Below are 12742 nucleotides of genomic sequence, written 5' to 3'. Positions count from 1 at the left end.
TACACATGACTTATCGGTAGATAAGTGGTTTCCTTTGCAATTAATACATTTAGGACTGGCATTGCAGATTCCATGTTCCGCTTGACCGCATCTATAACACACGGGAGAGGATTTACACTGTGTTTGTGTGTGTGAGAAACGGAAACATTTCTTGCATAAAATCACAGATCTTACTTTTGGCTTCACTTCAAATATTTGTCTCCACAACTTCACTTCTTTTGGTAACTGTTGAGATTGAAATGTTACACTAATCAGTTTAGTAGGTTCTTGCCTTACTTCCCCCTCTTCATTGAAAAAAGTTTTCTTCATCCTTATTACATCTATTATTGGAACTTCAGCTCTAATGTCTTCGATTATCTCGTCTACTGGGATGTCGGTAGGTACACCATATATTAATCCTTCTCTCACTAAAATACCTTTAGGAATTCTGGCTTCTAAATGGTATTTTTCCTTGATGAATTCATTTTTAGCAAATTTATTTGCATCATATGCTGTGCGAAATGTCAATTTTGCCTGCTTCAAACCACTTTGTTTAACGAATTCAACATCAACCTTCTCCTTACACAAATTATAACCTAATTTTACCGTATTCAAGCTCTGTGATCCAGGTAATGTACTGTCCACCAACACGATATATGGGCCTTGATGTCCCTCATAATATAAAGACATATCATATGCATCATTTCTATATTTAGCAACACCAACCTTTGTACTTGCACTTACTTTCGGATTTTTTGGGTTTTTCTCCAATTCAGGTTCCGTGCATTCTTCATTAGATCGACCTCTTTTGAAAGAAGTCTTATCACTAACTTCCATTTCCGCTAACTGTTCAGGTACAATCACATTCATATCACTCTGGATTGCTTGCATTAAATTTTCCTCATTAATCTTCACATCCTGAGCCATCTTGGGAAATCACAAGCGATTTTATTTCGCTTTTCTCTTTCACATATCAAATGTAAAATGTATAGAGTGATTTAATATTGTAACTCTAGAACTATTATTCTCAAATCAAACTTCAATTAATTAGATCTCAAACTAGAAAAACAAACAATTCAACACGCTATTCACACAGAATCCAAACGATACCACCATGAAAATTTCGCAACATTCACCTATTTACATCATAATAAATGCCCGTTGTCTTAAGATTGTTACAGAAAGGTGAATACATTAGTTCAACAACGCCTTGATTGGCGCGTTCGTATTTACGTCACAACCCGAGCCATACAACATGTAGTATCACGGACATTAACAAGGACATGAGGTAACACTATATCAATTTTTCTTTTAACACGGCATTGCAAAGTTACAAAATAAGTAAGGTCGTAACAAGTATTTACATGAAACAAGGACAATTCTAAATTATGCAGTCATTTCAAAAATTACAAATAGACACAGGAATGCGACGCATAATAACAGACATATTATCAGAAAAACACGACGATACAATTTGTCATGCGCCGACTTCCGTGATGTAGTAGTTTGCACAGCAGCACTCTAAGACGTCTATGATTCGGGGTTCGGCCTGGTCGTGGGTGTTTTGTGATAGTTTTCCATCATCGATTCTATTACATAGGCACTCATTCTTATCTTCGCCAATAGCCAGCAGAAAGCAGTTTTATGGTTTCTCATGCAAATGTATGGCCAATATTTAGGAACATGCTGGTTGCGTTTGTTAAAAAAAAATCGACCTGCTAATGTTGTCAGGTAACGTGACAGGTTTCTAAATTGCTCCTACTTAACCCATATTACCTCCAATCCTATACCCATCAAACAATGCACACGAACCATATTGCACGCAATTGACAGAATAACATGACGTCAGTCATCACACGTCTAATTATAGGGTGTTGATAATCTTATGTTACTGTATATGTTATAATATTGGATATGACATTTCATAGTTTAATAAAGTAAATGTAATATTTATCTTATTTATAGATTTGGATACCATAACAATTGCAACACTGTGTGTAATATGACACCACAACAATTTTCAACGATATCTAAGTGACAGCAATTCAAAGTAAAGTGCAGTTTGGTTTTCGCAGTTGGAAGTTCACCATCACATCACTACATCTTGTGATCAATGCTAGAATATCATAAGGTAAGGACAGTTCTTTTATTCTCTTAGTTTCAAGTAGACTAAAGGATAAACAACAGGATTTCTCACTGTCAAAAGAATAAATACAAGGTTTAATAATAATAATAATAATATCCCGTAGCTCAACAGCCCGTTAGGTCCAGAGCCTACCAACCCACTGCCGGCCTCACTCCCACCTCATGCTACTCACTCATCCATCCAATCAGTTACGGGGTGACGTGTGGTGAACACGACGAACCCCCAGTCGTTATTACAAGTTTCCATGACCGGGTTACGCTACTCATTCATATCTCCCTAATTTCCTGACGATGGTGGGTGGCCACCGGTCCCATACGCAGGCCGAAATCTCAGGAGAAAAGTTGTTACGCTTCTCCCAGGAGACTCGAACCTGCACGCGTCTTTGGACTCCTGCGACGTAGCTCGCTATGCTAACCCCTCTGGCACGGAGGTCGGCAATTTCCGTTCCATATCACAACGTGTGGTTTCTGCATGTTGAGTTTCAGCACAGCCTTTGCAAATTTTTCTAGAATCTCTCGAAAGAATGCCGAAAGCCTATTGCGCACTAATTAATATAATTTCCCTACCTCGAATCACAAACCTTCACTTCAGTAAAAAGTAAGGGAGAAAAACAAACAGGTTCTAAACCTCCACATATCCTCTTGTTGTAAATGTAACAAGGAGAGAACACGACTTGGAAAACTCATGGGACGGGAATTCGTGTAGTAGATTTTGATATAGGTGTTGTACTCTGTTCCAGGTACCTCTGGAGCAAGCGAACGAAAAAAGTCTCTCCGCAAGTAGTGACGCGAGACGACTCCACAAAAGGGACGTCAGAGGAACAGGATTGCGTGGAGGGGGGAAAGCGACTGCCGTTACCAGTCTTCGCAGCAGCGTTTTCTGCTTCGCTCTGTCCACTCAATCTCCACTCCCCTTTCTCTATACATGGCCATGCTGCAGAACTATGTGCGACAGGGTATAGCGCTAGCTCACAAATATCTTGCCATCTCAATACCTACGGAGTACCTTATCGCTGCACGAAGTTCCGATCCAAAACTCAGTTTTCCAAGGCGTGTTCTCTTCATGTAATCTTGAAGATACAATCTCAAAGTTTGCCATTTTTGTGTTTCGTTTGAACATTGGATAAATTCATCTTTTAATAAACAGTGTTCGTGTGGTGCTACTTAAAGTCTAAATACCAAGGCTATCCGTGAGCCCTCCAACGTTATCTTGCATTCTTTCAGGAACACTGCGATATATAAGTAAAGAAGAGAGCATGAAGTTTATTGAGGATCAATAATACCCGTCCGTGCTCCAGGAACCAAAGGCAGACTTCAAGACTTCTCGCGTATTACACGTTGGTGGCATTACAATGGCTTAGTCAGGAAAGAGGTAAGTTTTCATGTGCTTTGTAGCTTGCTGTTATAAAATTTTTACGAGGGGCGTACTATAATGAATTACACTTTATTTGTTTTCAGGTCCCATGGTCCACCATTCGAGAAGTGAGGACTATCATATGAAGCTACGAGTCTAGTCTACAGATTGCAGGCAGAAGTGGTCAAAAAGGAATCCCGGTGTTCACACAGCAGCACGTTCAGTACATCATTGTCAGCGGACTATTGGACAACATGGAAAGCGACTATAATGTGTAATGTTTGTTGGTTGGTTTGTTGGTGTTGTCACAGTCACTTTCCTTCCAGAACTTGTCCCTTTTTTTGTTGATGAGCATCCTGTTTTCCAGCCTTCCACCCAATTGTAAACGGTTTTCCGTGAAGGCGCATGTTCACCTCACACTGCCCCCAATCGTCTGTAAATCTCTGCTGTGGTCAAACCCTCTCTCCATAGAAACCAACTTTTCCAGCGCTGACCATTGTAGTCGCTTTCCATGTTATCCAACAGTCCGCTGACAATGATGTACGGAACGTGCTGCTGTGTGAACACCGGGAATCTTTCTGGGCACTGCTGCCTGCAATCGTTAAACTAGACTCGTAGCTTCATATGCCAGTCCTCACTTCTCGAATGGTGGACCATGGAACTTAAGAAAAAAGTAAAGTGTAAATCTTCATTGTAAGCCCATCCTGTATTGTTAGAGGAAAGTACCTAATGTGGAATAGGTTTGAAATATCGAATGGTAGGATATATCTCCTGTATTATGCTGTAACTTGGTTGTGGAAGCGGGAAGTAACAACCAATCTGTACACTGGTGAAACATGTGTGGAACACGCGGGAGACATTCTTTAGCGTTATTTGCTATTGGTGGATTTGAGTTGTTTTATATATATATACGTATTTTTTTTCCTGTAATATAAACGTAATGAGGGTTATTTTGATATAAAGGTGACGGTTTTGTGTATATATAGTTTAGGTGTTGTGAGGTTTCAACGACGTTCTTCTGTGGATATGAGAACAAAGATAGTCAGGTTCATAATTTGGAATACCATTGGGGGGGGGGCGAGGATTGCCTTACCATTGTTTCGTTATATCTTCATTGATGAGTAGGACACGAGATGTATGGGAAGAACAAAATATGATAGCTACGATTCAAGGCGTAAGAAATTTTAAAAATGGGATACCTAAAGCCCGCAAAATTCCACAAAGTCCCCAGAACACCTTCATTTAATTTAGTTGCATCAAACCACACACCACAGGAAGCGGTATTGCGGAAGCTGACAAGGTTACCTTTTTTTTACCCGAGTTCTAGCAACAATTGGATCAGTATCTCGTTGTGGACAGCAAACCTTCGGGGTTGCTACATCCGAAATACCTCTAATTCCTGCCTCATACATCTCTGATGCTTGTACACTCACTTCAATTAGTACTCCGGCAGTTTGCTTCTTTATACAGCATATTTCCAGAAGATACAGTTCAATCTACAGGTGTATCAATATACGCTGCATAAAACACACCTTATTACTAACTTCGTTGACCCTGTACTCCAACCTCTACCTACCTCGCTTCAACGTTACCTACAGGTATAGGTCTTCTCTAGTCTTACGGCGGAGAACCCACATGCTGGCGAGGGAAGTGGGGATAGGGGAATACACAGCAGACCAACCAGACAATATCGGTGGAGCCGAGAGTTACGATGTTGCGGTACGAGGTGCTTCACCCACCTCTTACTACAGGCTGCTGTGTTTCTTATTGCACTGGATTGGTCTCTTTCTCGCTCCCCACTTCCCTTGCCAGCATGTAGGACGCCCGCCGTAAAACTAGGCAAGAGATAGAATACATCTAGCAAAGAAAATAACTCCATGGATGGTTTCTCAAATGCCAATGGTTCCGCAAATTTTGCGAGTCCAACCCCCCTCCACCATAAATGCTGGATTTTCAGAAACGTGACACATTCTACTAGTTACTTTACTTGCATTTACTTTACAGTTATGGATTTATACTAGTATTCTATGTTAAAAGCCCTCTTATTTTCAATTTCTGTGGTATTCCATATTTGAAGCACTTTTCCACACGACACAATCTTCAAATTTTTCACAATTGCATTTTTTTGTTGTGATTTTAATATGGATGCTCTGAAACATATGGAAGCGTATTTCTGCGCAAGTACTTAAATTCGATATAGTTAACTGAATTTGCTAAAGGAAGAATTGGTATTCCATAATTACGTAATTTCCTCTAATAATTTTGAGAAGCTACTTCCACGCTGTCAGCAAAAGTAGGAAGGTGGGGTCAAAAGTCGTAAATGCTTACATACACGATAGAGCATTGTCAGTGATATTTCCACCGAGGACTATGCACATTTAACTTGAAAGGGTGAAGCGATACATACAATTTCCGATGGATTCACGAATCCACAAGACACTATCTATTTCTATTTTCGTAATTGCACGTTGACTTCTATCTCTCTGGGTTAATTGAGGAAATGGTGATTTATAAGAAAAATAATCAAGTAGATAATGAGATGAATGCACATCTCTCAATTACACAAGATTTGAAACGACATTGTTATCATTTGTTTGGTTCCCTCAAAACCCAATTTTAGTAGTTTCTGAGAATCTTGCTAATACTACGTAAGATAATGCAGTGTACGTACATTACATTGGTCTGAATGTTTGGTTTTCTACATGTTTCAATTGCTGACTAGAATAGACGGACAGTTTGAGCGAGTGATGCAATATCCAATTACACAAATACTTGAGTTCCATTCAAGATTAAGACTATGATGGCGGTATATTTTTTGGTTGAAGTATCAGCATCTTTGATGCCCTGCCTTCGAGTTATGAATTTCTCTTATGCTTGCAGCGTGTAACTTCTCGATGGGTCGGTCCCTCCTTTTCACACCGGCCGTGTTACCAGGTAAATTTTCCCTATGATGCATAGCCAGGTTATTAAGCAACACGTATATAAGAGAATCTATAATATACGCATTGCATGACAGATTCAGATATACACAGGTGCAGACCCTATTTACTTATTCTACATTTAGATGGAGATAATTAATTGATAGTATATACCATCTTTAACATGATACATTGATTATTATCAGTCACTGACCGAAATAGATCCTGGTTGACTTTATGCGATATTATATTCAGTTGTATAATATTATTGATCAAGGCGCGGCATTTGTGTATGTCTTTCTGGGTCCCTTCGTCCCATGTTGTGAATTGTAGGATTTGGATGGTTAGGCTGCCTTGACCAAAACTTGATTTCTCTCTGCATGAAGTCGAATAGAGTTTATTGGTCGACCATTTCTCAAATCTGCGTATTGGAAGCATATTTATCTGTGCCTGTTTTTATACACATTGTTTTGTTTTGTAAACTTTGGATGCGATTTATATACGTTGTTGCGCCATGTTACATAAGCATAGTAGCATTGATCTTATTAATACATCGAACAATGTAATCGTTAGTTCTTCTTTGTAGCTAATCAGTGGTGATTTATTCATCATGGAGTTTTGGACTTTTAACCACTGTTAATTTTTACAAAAAAAAAAAAATAATAAATAAATAAATTTTTTACCCACGTTTCGGAGGCCGAATCTGCCTCCGTCTTCAGGGTAGCGTGTAGTCTGTAATGTCACATAAATGGTTGCCTAGGAGGATTGTTCAAGGTGACCTAGGCTCCACCGCGTCTGCAGTCACAAGGACCTCTATATACGAAAAAAATGCCAGGTAGATTATGAGTGGACCAGGCTCCACTTTGTCAAATGACCACGTCGAGGTCACGACCGACCACGTGAAGGTCACGACCAAGGCTTCGTGTGGCACCGTTAGGTTTCCACCTTGATCTCCGGGGACTGCCACACGAAGCCTTGGTCGTGACCTTCACGTGGTCGGTCGTGACCTCGACGTGGTCATTTGACAAAGTGGAGCCTGGTCCACTCATAATCTACCTGGCATTTTTTTCGTATATAAAGGTCCTTGTGACTGCAGCGGTGGAGCCTAGGTCACCTTGAACAATCCTCCTAGGCAACCATTTATGTGACATTACAGACTACACGCTACCCTGAAGACGGAGGCAGATTCGGCCTCCGAAACGTAGGTAATTTTTTTTTTTTTTTGTAAAAATTAACAGTGGTTAAAAGTCCAAAACTCCATGATGTAATCGTTAGTGTTGTGCTTTTCCAAAGTGGATACAATTGTCCAATTCTTGCATTTCTCTTTGTAGCGGTATCCCTTAGATGTTCCCTGAATGTTAAACCTACGTCCAAGAGGACCCCAAGGTATGTTTCCTTGTAAATAATACAGACACACTGTTGTTTGAATTCATCTTGATACTCCATTTATCGGTCCATCTATGGGAATCCCGCAAATGTCTTTGTAACTTGAAGGTATTCATTTGGAAGTTAATGCTGTTGCTGAAGATTGCTGTATCATCGGCGGAGACTGAAAGTGTAATCTCGCGACTTGTCATATCGGCATACAAGAATGATGATAATATTGAACCCTGTGGAACTCCAGCTGTGATGATTTTAGCCGTAGACATTCAGTTTGCTAAACGATGTTATTAGCATGCGTTCCTGTAGAAATGAATCCAGGATTTGGATTAAATATCGTGGGTACTGCCACTGGTGCATTTTATATCATAGTCTTTTTGTCCATTCTTTATCGAAAGCTTTATCTATGTACAGGGAAACTGCTGCTCTATGTTCCTTCCTGTTGCAGTTGCTGGTAGTGCTATGATGAGCCCTGAAACAATTCCGTGAAAATTAATTTTACATATGTATGATAATTCACGAGGAATCAATTGTTAAGGAATGATCAGATTGTTGGCATGCATGCACAAATGGATATATCAATCCAGAAAATTTTGTAGAATGAGGTTGATATTGCATATATGTTTTAGTACACCACATTTTTTTCTGTAACGTGTCTGAAATATCCTATGTTAAATATGTATAGTCTGTTGGCTTTCATTTTTTGACTGCCATAGGAAATGGCAATACACAACTGTGTAAAATATTTTGGGGAAATGTATTTGTAATGCTTCATACAAGCTACAACTGGTGCAAAATTGATGCAACAACGATAGAACGGTATGCAATTCCTTCTTCGTAGACATCTCATTCTTCTTGCACAAGAACACAAAAATCAGAAGAATTTTCCCCGACACGCTTAGTGAATGGTTGCTGCAGAATCGAGCATCATTTTGCGAAAAGTTGTGTTCCAAACCATATCTATATTACCCTCCTGTGTGATAACCTTGTCGCGGCGAGAGGCCTCAGTTGGGAAGCCTTTATCATCTCTTGATTTCATTAATCATTTATTTCCATAACTCACGTTTTCATCAGGCCATCACGTTATTCATATCCATCCCAGTTGACCTCCCTATAACCAAGGGTAAAACCTCGATTAAAAAAAACCTATCCCAAGGTGCTTGTTTCACGTGCCTATGGGACAGTGTTGGCTGCAGGGGTAGTTGCAGTCGCGAACGTGACCGCAGGGTTTTCGGCTTGGACCTTTCGTAGCCTTCATTTTGGGTGGTAGGCCTCCCTCGGCATACAGGGCGTGTCGAGGCGACTCTTTATGGCCTCCGTTTGAAAAATCCTGTGTGTATATGGGTTCAAACTACATTTCAAACGGAGGGTAAACCCCAAAACGTGCGAGATCAGCCTAGCATGATGGAACAGACAAGAAATATCACGTCAGTGCCACGTTTTCTTGTTATAAGCAAAGTTAATAGCGACGAAAATAAAGATGGGTTATTGGTAGGCTACTACAGAGAGTGGAGCTACTACGTTAAAGGAACTGTCACCGTTCGTTATTAAAAAAACAACTGGACTTAGTGATGGCTCGGACATAAAAAAAATTACGAAACGGAGGGTAGAGTGTTTCTCTCTTGAGGACCTTCGCTCCTTATATCACTAACTCTGCTCATACAGATGGCGACATTCTTTTCAACCTTCCGTCATCTAAGGACCTGCAGAATATTTTCCACTATTCTCTACTTGAGACGTGGCAGGCAGAGTTGGATGAGATACGGGGAACAAGCTTCGCGCTATCAAGCTCACCAATCGTCCTTTCCTCGTCCCGTCCTTCCCGCACAGAAGAAGTCATCTCAACTCGGCTTCGAATTGAACACAGACGTCTCACACATGTTCGTTTGCTGTAATGGTTGGGCCCTCCAATGTCTCGGGTTTGTAATGGCATTTTAAATGTTCGGCATATTTTTATTGAATGTGTCGATTTTGCTTCCCTCAGGCAGACTTAATCTTCCCAATAATTTTTCATCCCTGCTGGGAAGAGACTGCAGGTTTTTAAGAAAAGCTTTTATCATTTTCAGAAGAGCTGATCTCTTCCACTGTCTGTGAGGACATTTTTATTGTAATCTTACCTTTTTAATGTGTTCTGTTTGAACTGTGCACGTCGCTTTACAAGTTGCACTTTCATTTTTCCCAACGAGCTTTTTACACCTCTCTTTTAATTCTTAAGTAAGAATTGTAAATAAGGGGCTATTTTCCGGCATATACTGAAGGGTGCAAAATTGCCGTACTTGCCAAAAATTTTAAATCAATTTATCAACCAAACCATATTAATTCAGTTTTGTGCTTAAAAATACTGAAATTATTTTTAAATTTAATTATTTTTTTGGCCCGTCATATAATACGGTCCATAACCAAAAGAAAATTGAGGATAGGCCTAACAAGTAAATAATGTATATTGAAAACATTCACACTCAATTCTCAAATATAATGCATTCATTAATTCATGACTTAACAAGAATCAAAACTATACTATTTCTGAGGATAAAATATGCTTCCCTATTAGAAGCTGACGCTGCAAATGAACACTCAAGACATACAAGGACAAACACAGGACAACGGGTATCGATAGAAGATTGTCCTGGCCGTGGATCATGGCGCCACAGCCTCGTTGACCTGCAAGAAGCAGTTACCGGGTGTACTACGGGGAACTTGATATTTTTCGAGTTACTGACTAGTGCTTTCGATAGTGAACAAGAATTGTTAAAAGTTAAGAAAAATGAATTGAACGAGGTGTTAAACAACCGTTTATCCTTTTTGGACTTTCGAAGAGATTGAGACTTTGCAAAGAAGCGTTTGGCAGGGGCTGAAGTCGTGTTGAGTAATCATGAAGAAGGAAAGATAGTGGGTGTGAATGCCATGTAAATTATGGACACTTAGTTATTGTGTTCATCCCTTCACCTAATTCAGAAATTGGACATTCATCTTGCTTTTATGCATAGATCAGCTAATCGAGACTGGGCCTACATTTTAAAGTACGCATATAAATAATGTGGCACTTCTACGTGATTTCTGTTCAGGACATTCCCTTTGTTGACAGTGCCACCACAAGCCTGTACCCGTCTCTCACCATAATTAACAAAATCCAATGTTTTCATTTTACGAAGGATGTCCTACGCAACGCAGTTAAGAAGAGCCTTTCTTAGAAGAAACTGTCGCTGTTGTTGCGGAATGGCAGGATGGAAACTTTGATTTGCTGAGTATAACGAGTAAGATGAGTGATTACCGCCAGGACTCGTGTTGACTGAGAGAAACGTTAATTTCCGGCAACAAACATAATTTATATAAAAGCAGAAGTCGAAAGGAATCCGGCACGTATGCAATTTTGCGCTCTTCAGTATATGCAGGAAAATAGCCCCTTATTTACAATTCTTACCTAAGAATTAAAAGAGGTTTAAAAAACCATGGGAATTGCACACAATTTGTTTGTTAGTCATATTTTCAGCAAATGTTTAATATTTTATTGAGTGACAATTTTAATCAAGAGATAGAGAAATTATAGAGGTAATCCTCAGTACAAGTTCGATTAATACTGCTAGTCTAGGCCAGAGTGTAATAATTCCATAATCTCATCAGAAGGAAAAAATTAACAATTTGGTTAAACACAACCTTATTACGAGTAAAATAATGTTATAGAACTTGTAAATACAATAAAGTTAAAAAAAACCAGCCCATTTTTGTTTTGATGCAGGAGATATTCATATTTAGTTAATATAATGAATTCAGGTTATCTTACAATTTAACTGATGTTACTATCAATTAATTAACTGTCAGGATGTCATGAATTAAAGGGCAATGGGCAAAGGAATCCGCTTTGTATTCGCTTACCTCTTTCATCGTTTTATCTCATAGTAAAATTGTTTTGTTACTTTTTACTATAAAAATAAACAAAGCAGTCCTCTAGTACATGTAAACGTTTTTACATATAAGAAATCAAAATTATTTTGCAAGTTAAATACGTTAAACATGGGTAATATATTTAAATCTGCCCCCTACTTGAGAGACATTTGAGTTACCGTAATTTAATGCTGATTTATTGCATTGGTGTTTTAAGTCCACTTTATGAGGGCCATTTGAATAAACATATGGCACTTTTCAACAATGTCTTTGCTTTATTAATCTTCTTGAACACCAAATTTTTAAGACTATATACTATTATATACTATATATATTATACAGGGTGACTTGTAATTAGATGTATTCCCTGAAAGGGGTTAAAGTAGAGACAATTTGCAATAAATTTGATCATATGATACTCCGTCCAAAAATTAGTAGTTTTCGAGATAATCGAATTTCTATTGTTTGTTTTTTAAATGACAATTTTCCACATAAAAAGATGAATTGAGAAAAAAAGCTCATTGTATGGCACCTATCTCAGCGTTTTCTGATAGATAACAAATAAGTGGTTCGTTTAAAAAAAAAAATTCCCAAATAACAATCACATGTAAGTAACGGGTGGGTCTAAACTTACAAGTGATGATAACAAAATGCACTCTTAGTTTACTTGGCATCGTATTAATAACAAAAATGGTATGACACGAAGCGTACAAATTACTTAAATTACTTCCTTGTGTCATCTACTATTCAACAAGGTACAAATGTTGCTAACATTCACATTTGTCTACAAGAAATAATACTTCATTCATCTTCATGTGAATGGAATTAATGAATATTACGTCTTGCTCAAAGTGGGCACCTCCGTTACGAATGCAGGCACGCAGGTTTTTACGGACATTTGGTCTCGTAGCTCGTGATGTGATGGTGTCCTTGATGTGTTGACCAGCTGTTAAGATCCTCTCCCTGGGCTCTTCTTGCGAGTTTACCGGTGTCTTGTAAACAAAGTCTTTCATGTGGTTCCAAATGTAGAAGTCGCAAAGCTTCGAATCGGGGAACCGAGCCGGCCAGGGAATCTGGTCGCCTC

At 39.0% G+C, this 12742-nt stretch overlaps 1 long non-coding RNA gene across 2 annotated transcripts in view; it reads left to right on the top strand.

Moving 5' to 3' along the window:
- The window catches only part of LOC145999511 (uncharacterized), an 87480-nt gene that overhangs the window by 9146 nt on the left and 65592 nt on the right, over positions 1-12742 (top strand). For both annotated transcript variants that reach the window (XR_014443406.1, XR_014443407.1), the window contains exons 3-4: positions 1945-2110; positions 3349-3496. This is a non-coding gene — a long non-coding RNA (uncharacterized LOC145999511). The remainder of the gene's footprint in view (positions 1-1944; positions 2111-3348; positions 3497-12742) is intronic.

The sequence above is a fragment of the Lepisma saccharinum genome, chromosome 15 (genome assembly GCF_977018435.1).
Source record: "Lepisma saccharinum chromosome 15, izLepSacc3.1, whole genome shotgun sequence".
In the NCBI taxonomy this organism is placed as follows: domain Eukaryota; kingdom Metazoa; phylum Arthropoda; class Insecta; order Zygentoma; family Lepismatidae; genus Lepisma; species Lepisma saccharinum.
Note: the sequence above shows the minus strand (reverse complement) of the source record. Positions and strands in the feature narration are given on the sequence as shown.